Consider the following 8,643-nt stretch of genomic DNA (forward strand, 5'->3'; position numbering starts at 1 on the left):
CTGCTGGAGGGGCCTGGGGTGGCCTTAGGCAAGGCATGGGCGAGGGGATGGGGTGGGGAAAAGTGATGGTGACACCGCGGTGATACCGCTGACCGGAAAACGAGTCAGTCCGCCTCCTCCACTTCCTCGGCTAAACAGTGCTTTGGAGAGTTGTTTTTCCCTCTTTACAGCATTGGCACCCTAAACCTAACGGTATTTGTGCATTATTTCTGTGCTTAACATCTCTGCTGCCTTGGGGGGGGGTCAAATCTACCAGGGAAAACACAAAGGGAAATAAACCCCTGAGGCAGTCTCTAAATGACAAACACTCCAGGAGTCAGTGCAATGACATTACCAGTGCACAGAAACGCAGGGGCAGAGCCTGCAAACCCCCTAATTAGATGAGTAATCCTCATGTGAGTGCTGAAGTCATTGGCCCCAGATCACTTGATGTGCACCACAGGACTTTTGGAAAAAGAGCCACATGCAATACCATCTCCATGAGGCAGATTCCATGTGGACACATATATCTGCCTGGATTAATCCCCCTTTGCAGCGTGTGGGCCTTGGAGTGTCCGTAATATTCCCTTGTGAGGGAGTTTGAAACCTGCAACTGTGAAGATGATTGATTTTGGGGAGGAAGTAGGAAAACACACGTCTTCAAAACACCGTTTTTGAGGGAGGTGGATCATCCCTAGGACACAAAGCACCTGAGTGACACTGCAGGGGAATAATTTTAAAGACATCATGTTTGGGGGGGGAAACATCCTCTTTTCCAAGGGGCCTAGTGGAAGTTCTAATAAAACCCAAATATGAAACAGAAAAGCTGTTTTTGAATGTCCTGAAATTGTCCCTGTGGACCAGCATAGTTCGATTTTGAAACAGGGATGTCAGACAGGAAATGGGGTTGTGGAGCAGGAAAAAGTTTAAAAACAAAACAAAGCCCTCCAACAAACAAAACCAGGGAGACAGTGCCTAGTGTTAAAAAAAAAAAAAAGAAAACGGTTTCTGAGCAACGGCTACAGCTGAATGTTTGCTGCTTGGGCAATCACCATGGTTTTAAAATGAAACCTTGATAAAGCACCCAAGACTTGGGTAACACAATTGTTTTTGCAGCTTGACTGATGCAACCATGTTGGTCAATCCTCCTTTGAGCTCACTGCAGTGGCTGTTTAATCAGTAGAGGTGGGAGAAACAGGGAGTTCTTGTCCTCTGGTACAGCGTGAAAAGCGCTGGTGGCCTTTGGAGCAGGTTGAGTCCAGCCATATCACCACGATGGATGTAAGATCAGGGCAAACTGCTCCTCAGGCTGGAAAAGCTGCTGTGTGTTGGTGAAGCCCAGCCTCACAGAGCCCTTGGAAGTCTCAGGATCTGTGCTCTGGAACATTGCAGCAGTTGGGTGCTGGGTGTGAAATAGAAGCTGAGGTGCTCTGTGTGGAAACTGTGAGTCTTTCTGGTAAAGAAATGAGGTGTCTCAAACATAAAGAAATAGCCAAAGTGATTTGGAACAAAGGAACACAGCTTTGGAGGGAGGTGGTAATTAGGGTAGTAGTTAAATCCCAAGATATTTCTTGGGATATGAGTATATGTCACACCTGGGGAAAATGGTCTGGCAAGGACAGCAGAGAGCCCTGCCAGACACCAGAAGGACAGTCCTTGTGCTGATGCGTGTGTTTGCTGGGAAGAATATATCAGGAATTTGCCTCCCTTTCCTGACAATCCTGTGACTGCAGTAACTATTGACAGTAACAACCTCAACTCAGTCATTAACTCTAAACCCAGTCCAGAGTGTGACCATTTGATCTTAAATGTTTCCCAGTGCAGAAAACATGGTGTGAGGGATGTTGGTTTGTGATCTCCACCCTGGGTGTTTGTACTGAAGCTTTAAAGAGGAAACAGAGGTGAAGAAGCTGGGCAACCAGTGCTGTGCCCAGAAGGGCCTCTCCCAGCCATGGCATCCTGCATGCTGCCATTCCACGTGGGAAGAGTTCCATAATTTTTGAGAGCTTTTAGGCTTTTCCCTGGCTCAGAGTTTAAATTCCAGCTAAATTCTTCCCTCTCAGATAAAAGCCTGCTCCCACTGATAGGTCTGGTATTTTAAATCTGCTACAGGAGGAAAAAAAGAGTTCTTGGCAGAGCTAAATCTGTTAAACATCTTTATATCCTTCACCGGAATTCCTGATAACCAGAAACCTGTTGAGCCTTGCAGGAGAAGAATAGGCAGGGAGAAAAAGGGAAAAGGTGAATGTGTAGTAAGGAGAGCAAGTGTTCCTCAGAGCAAGGAAACCACTTTTTCCTGTGGAAGAGGTAGCACAGACACTGCTTTGCTCTTTTTTGTTACCCTTCCCGAGTGTATCGTGCAGGTGGAGGAGCAAGAAGGGGCTGCAGCCCGACCTTTAGGGGCTTTAATACATGAAGTGTCGAGCACTGAAGTGCCGGTGCCGGCTGGTTTAGGATCTCAGACAGAATAAATGCTGCCATCTGGTGCCCCCAGCAGGCTGCACACAGCCTTGTGCCGGGCCAGCATCACATCACACACAGCCGTGCCTCCGCACCGGCCTTGCTAAATCCTGCTCTGTGGATTATCCAATGGATTACCTGCACCTCCACCAGCAGGAAGAAGCACTGACGTCAGAGAGAGTCGAACAGCCCTGCTAATGGAATGCTGGAGAAGGGAAAGTGCATTTTATACCTGCACTCTCCTCGTGCTCTGATGAGTTACTTGTGGTTTCTGTCAGGGCTGATAAGGAGATTTTTCCTCTTAGGCCATGGAAAAAAGAAGAAAGCAGAGAGCTGCATTGATTGTCAGAGGCCATTCTGAGTTTGGAAGAATCCTGGTAACAAGATGTAGGTACTACAGAAGTCATCATTTCCAACCCTTTTTTTCTCTCTCTCTTTTTTTTTTTAATATATCATGCTTCTTGTATCAAATATAAAAATGTGGGAAAGTAAAAATGGACAGAACACATTTGTGACACCAGCAGACTGGCTTGTCTTGCTAAATTGTCTGGACAGATTCTAACGTGATGTGAGGAGAGGAAGGAGAACACGGTGGAGGCGTGTGTGCCATGTGCACATGGAAGTCTCATTGCCCTCTGTTTAGGGTACAGAAATTGGGAAAGATTCATGGAGAGAGACCCTGAGAGCTGTGTGCCGGCACTGGCATCAGCCAGGACAAGGGAAGGACAGGAGCAGTCATGGCAGACTCCACAGCCAGGCTGGATGTCACCAAGGCTTTGTGAGCTTTGCTTTTGGTACTTGTTCCTTTTCGGTTTCAGGTGCTGACCCTGTCCCAGATCCTGCCAGGGAGGGAACTGTGCTTGGAAGCAGCCCTTGCAGACGTGCTGTGATGAGGTCAGGGGAGAGCTCGCAACTGGATGTTGCATTTCCTTGTAAGTTGGATTAATGCTCCTTATCTTGTCCTCGCTCTGGCAAATACTCCGTTTCCCTAAGTAGCATTAGGACATCACACTTGCCCTGGTCATGGATTATCTCACTGGAGGCCTGACAGTGCTCACAGGAGCAACACAGGCCAAGGGTGGCTCATCTTCCTGTCTCTTTGGGGTGCACACTGGACTCTTTAAAGTCTTGGAGTGTTTTCAGCTGAGAATCATAAGGCTTGTACTACAGAGAGCAAAGGGGTCAAAATTGGAATGGGGAAAGAGAAACTTTTGCCTTCTCTTTAACTCTTGGATACAGCACTAATTGTAATTCTTCTGTAATTATCTAAAGATCAAAAAATGTTCTGACGTGAGAGATCAGAACAAGTTGCATTGTGAGAGGGAGACTGAGAACACGTGGAGGTCCCGAAAACCAGAGGAACGTCAGCTTCCCACACAGCCTGGTGCGACCAGAGCAGGCAGCAGCTGTGAGAGAGAACTTTGGGAGAGGCAGGCTCACTGCCCAAGCTCTTAGCACAGAAGATTTATGACCTGGGGGTTTTTCTGCTCTTTCATGCTAGAGGAGACAAGGAGGGGTTTGGAGAAGTGGCACAAAACGTTGGTGTAATAAATGCATTAATGGCAGAGTTCAGACAGAGAATGCAGGGCAGCACCTACACTGTCAACAGCACTGTGGTGCCCACAGAGCCCAGGGAGCCTCCATCCATGTCCATGCAGCTTCCTGACTTCTTTCACCAGCCACACTGGATCAGTTCTCCTGTGCCTGGCTGGAAGCTTGTTCAAGCAGTTCAATTACTGATCCCCATTACTGGAGCATGCAAACCTCTCATGAGCTTGGATTTACCCTCAGCCCAGAAAGTGCTTTTATCCTCATTGTGCTGGAGATGGAGCGAGGCTAAGTGACTTCCACAGGAGAGGCTGGAAATCAGTAGGAGAGCACGAAACTAGAGCTGCATCTCTTAATCATCTTGCTGCTTCAGATGTAAGTGTTACAGCTGGAGAATGAAAAAAGGCTCTATCGTTTTCCTGTGGGCACACAGTGCGGGCCAAGCAAGCCTGAGCTGACATTTCAAAGACCTTTTGCTTTTCAAGTGGGTTCCGTCCATCTGGGAAAATGCTCTATTATCTTGGGGGGAGGGAGGCAGCAACTTGCCTCAGAAATGGCTTGATCTAGCCAGTTTGTTAGATGTCGGTCCAGACATTGTTTGGATGTCAGTCCAGACCAAGGAGAGTGGATCTGACCAATGTGTTTACTTTGCCACCTGCTTTCAGAGAAAAGCACATAAGCAAATTGACTGTTTTGAATGCTTTTATGTGCTCATTTATCTTGCAGGAGAACTGTGTCTCAGATGATACTCTCCCCAGACTATGTGAAAAGCTCAAGAACTGAGGATTCTTTTCAGTGGGGGTATTTACATTCTGTTACAAAAGAAACACTGGGAGTATTTCACAGGCATTCCCGGAAAAGAAGTCGGCAGTAGCTGCACACTATCTCAATGCTCTTTAATTTGGTTTGCGTCAGAGAGATCTCAAAGTCAAGAATCACATTTGCAGATGCTTGGCCAGTTCATGAACTGCTGAGGCTGCCCAGAGGTTGTATAAAGTTAATGATGCAGAACAAAGCCTGTTCACATCTAAACTGCAGGAGGCACAGACCTGCTGCTCTCCCATCACCTTCCTTCTCTCTGGAGACATGAGCCTTGCAGGGGCTTTTTTGCCCCACTTCAGGTGCTGTTTTCTATCTCCCAGTTCTTGTGGGGCAGCCTGGCCCTACCCTGGAACTGTTTCCCATTGCTTTAATCCCTGTCCTCACCTGGAGTTGAGGAGAGGGAAAGTCCTTGAAGTGCTTGTGCACAGACACCTGAGCAAGGAGTTCCCAATAAATATTTTCAGGAGGGTGCTTAGAGGCTTCTTGCCCTGCAGTTGAGGCAGAGGTTAATCACTGATCTTGGACAGAACTCCCTAGGTCAGAAAAGAGAACGCTGAGTTCAAGTTCAACCTGGCTGGGTGGCAGGAAGAGCACCATTATCAGTGTCAGAATTTAACCAGGGTATCCTGGCTTTTTCAAAATGCTATGGAGCCTGTGGTTAAGCCAACACAGGAGAGCTGTGTGACATAGCTCTGATAATCACAGCTTCCCTCACGCTGAGCTCTTTAGCACTGACTCAGGAGGTAAAATGTTCCCAGTGTTGCCCCTTGGGTGTTGGGAGCCTTCCAGCTGGGAACCACGCTGGGAGTCTGAAAGGCTGTGCTGCAGCAGGCATGTCTGGCAGATGGACATGGACTCCCTGACTGGTCTATCTGTTAGATCTGGGCACTTCGGGGCATTTTTTTCTTGGCTCTTGGTTCCTCTGTTTTGAGTCTTACCAGTCATTTTCTTCTTCAAAGTAACATATGGAAATGGTTTGGGATCTGCCCATAGCAAACTGGTTCTGCACTGGGGACCATTGCACACAGCCGATGTGCAGTCAGACCAAAGCCTCCATTATGCCACCTCTCAGGGTCCACAGGGGTTTGTAGCCCATGAGTCATGGTGGGGTCAGAGCAGGAAGTTCAAGTGCTGTCTTTCAGACCGCTTTTGGATCATATCAATTCCTTGCTCTGTTTTTTTTATCAGCTTTCATGTGGCAAAATCACAGATTTTACACTGTGAAACTCATCCAGAGGCTCAGACTCCCTGGCAAACACTGTGCATTGCTGGGTGACAAGTGTCCTTCTGTCCCTGCATGCAGGTACACTGGAGTGTCACACTGAAAGCTGTCAAGCTCCTACAGTCAACTCCAGAGCTTGGCCAGGGACCCAGAAGTCCTCAAATAATCTACTGTTAAATGAGAATACATTTTTGTGTGTTTTGGTTTCTAATCTATGGATCTTCCTATGAATCACTGTATGGTGCAGTGAGCCAAGGTATGCAGCAGCAAGAGAGGTTTATTTTCAGTGCTAGTTAAAGCTTAAATAAAATACAAGGAGCCAAGCCTAAAGGACACAGCGTGAACTCTACCTCTGACATGTCATGGTCCGCAGTGAGCTCACAGGTTTTAATTCCACTGGTTTTCTGATGTGGATTTTGGGGCTGTTTGGGCTAATGGCAGCTTCTGTTTGTAGACTAAATATTTGTGTACCACTAAAACGTCTTCATTCCCCACTCACCCCACCCCAAGACAGTGCACACACTGCAGCCACACTGATCAGGAGTGTTCCAGGTTGTGCTGTGCCTCTTTGAAACCCCATTTGTACCTCAAGGGTGATGGGCATGGCATGATTTAACACCTAAAACTCTGTGTGTGTGACATAACCATTGGCTGCTTCAATCTGCCACTCGTTTGATTCATTTGGTTTCAACCCCAGAGGCTGCTCCAGGATGGTGGCACCTCACAGAACATGGTCCTAAGTTGGGCGGTACCTTCAGTAGAAGCCCTAGCACTCCAGCCCCTGTGCAGCACCCCAGCTCCCCACAGGCACTGTTAATTTGGCTGTCACTGACGTACCTTTCAAGCAGCTCTTTCTGTTCCACGCACACAGCAGGGGTACGTGACGTCTGTGCTCTTATTTCCCACCTTGGCTCACACACACTTTCCCCCTGAGCTCTCTGCTGGTCTCCAGCAGCCACAGCCCTGGGCAGCAGATTGCTCCATGAGAAACCAATGCGTAAAGTTGTTTGAAATGAAAGTTGCGGGAATAGCGCTGACGGTAATGCGAGTTATTTACTCAGGAATGTTTAATTAGATGGTTAAGACCAGGATCTGACTATAATTCAGACCAGACCAAGTGGAATAGGGCTTTGTTTGCTTTTAATTTCCCTTACGTCTTTGGTGGTGTGAGAATTAACACATGGGGACGTAGGAGCATCAGCTTATGGAAGTGTGATTTAAGCTTGAAAGATCAACCAGTGCTGACTCACGAGACTTCACAGAAGTCCAGTGACCCTGGATTGGCATCACAAGGCTCCTCCTGAAAGCTGGTTCTGTTCCCTTCCTTGCTCTCCTGGCTCCAGGAGTCCGGCAGGGATTGCATCAACGCTGTACAACGGAATACTTGTTTCCCTGAGAGAGAGAACGTTGCAGAACAGGTTTTACACACGGGGCCAAGCTTTGTTCCAGATGGGATCTATCCCAAAACAGCACCGGGACTTGTCCAAACAAGGAGGAGTGAGATGTGACATTAGCAGGCAGCTCATAAAGAAAAAAGGGAAGGTAAAAAGCCAAAAAATAAATGTGTAGGTGGGAATGCAGATGACTTTTTGTGGTGTTCAGAAATTTCCAGTAGTTTTGAGTTACAGAAGGAACTATACAGGTGAGCAAGTAATTTGGTATTCTGATGCTGTACTTTTGACAGTGTTTCACAAATATTAATGGCTATTACTTATATTTTTTGTAAAAATACCAGCTTTGGGCTTAATGTCAGAAAATCCTGGACCCTGGCTTCTAATTAACCCAGATCAGACAGAAGTTACCAAACAGTTGAGGAATGTGAGTTCAGGGGCTGGATGGGGTCTGTCAGAAATGCAGGTCCAAGATCTACACCCAAGCCACTACTCTTTATTTCTTTAATGTAAAAGCTAACAAACAAGAAACCCCACAGCAGGTAGTTCCTGTTGGCTTGTGTGTCACTGCAGAAACACCACTATCTTCTTACATCAAAATGTACATTAAACTCTTGCCATTGAGAGTAATTTTCATCGTACATTACGAGATTTTCCCATGTGAGTTATGCACAGGTGAGTGTTGGTTGAAATGATATAACATTAAAAAGCTGAGTTATGTTCTGCGTTGCAAGATCAGCAAATGCACAATTCAGGGTTCATTTCTAGGGATCATTTCTCCTTCCCGAGCCCAGGTGGGCTCTGCCCCTGCCAGCACAGCCCGGATATTCGGTGACTTTTAAAGTGATTTCTTACAGCTTTGACAGTCAGACAAAGTGAAGGGAGTCAAAGGACTCATCTCAGCCATAAAGACACATGAAATAATTCCCCACGCAGATTTAGATCGATTATAGCGAAATCTTCGCCAGACTTGAATATCGCTTATTTCCCTCCATCTACACCGATCTCCGATCTCCCAACCGGGTCCTTTCCAGGCCGGGGTTCACCAGCACCCGCGGCCGTGTCGGTGTGGAATTGATGACTCGGCGGGTCCCGTTCCCCTCAGCGTTTCGGGGTGTCCCGCTGCCCTCGGGGTGTCCCACTCCTCTCGCCATTCCCGCTCCCCTCGGGGTGTCCCACTCCTCTCGCCATTCCCGCTCCCCTCGGGGTGTCCCACTCCTC

The sequence above is a fragment of the Corvus brachyrhynchos genome, unplaced genomic scaffold (assembly GCF_000691975.1).
Source record: "Corvus brachyrhynchos isolate BGI_N302 unplaced genomic scaffold, ASM69197v1 scaffold218, whole genome shotgun sequence".
NCBI lineage: Eukaryota > Metazoa > Chordata > Aves > Passeriformes > Corvidae > Corvus > Corvus brachyrhynchos.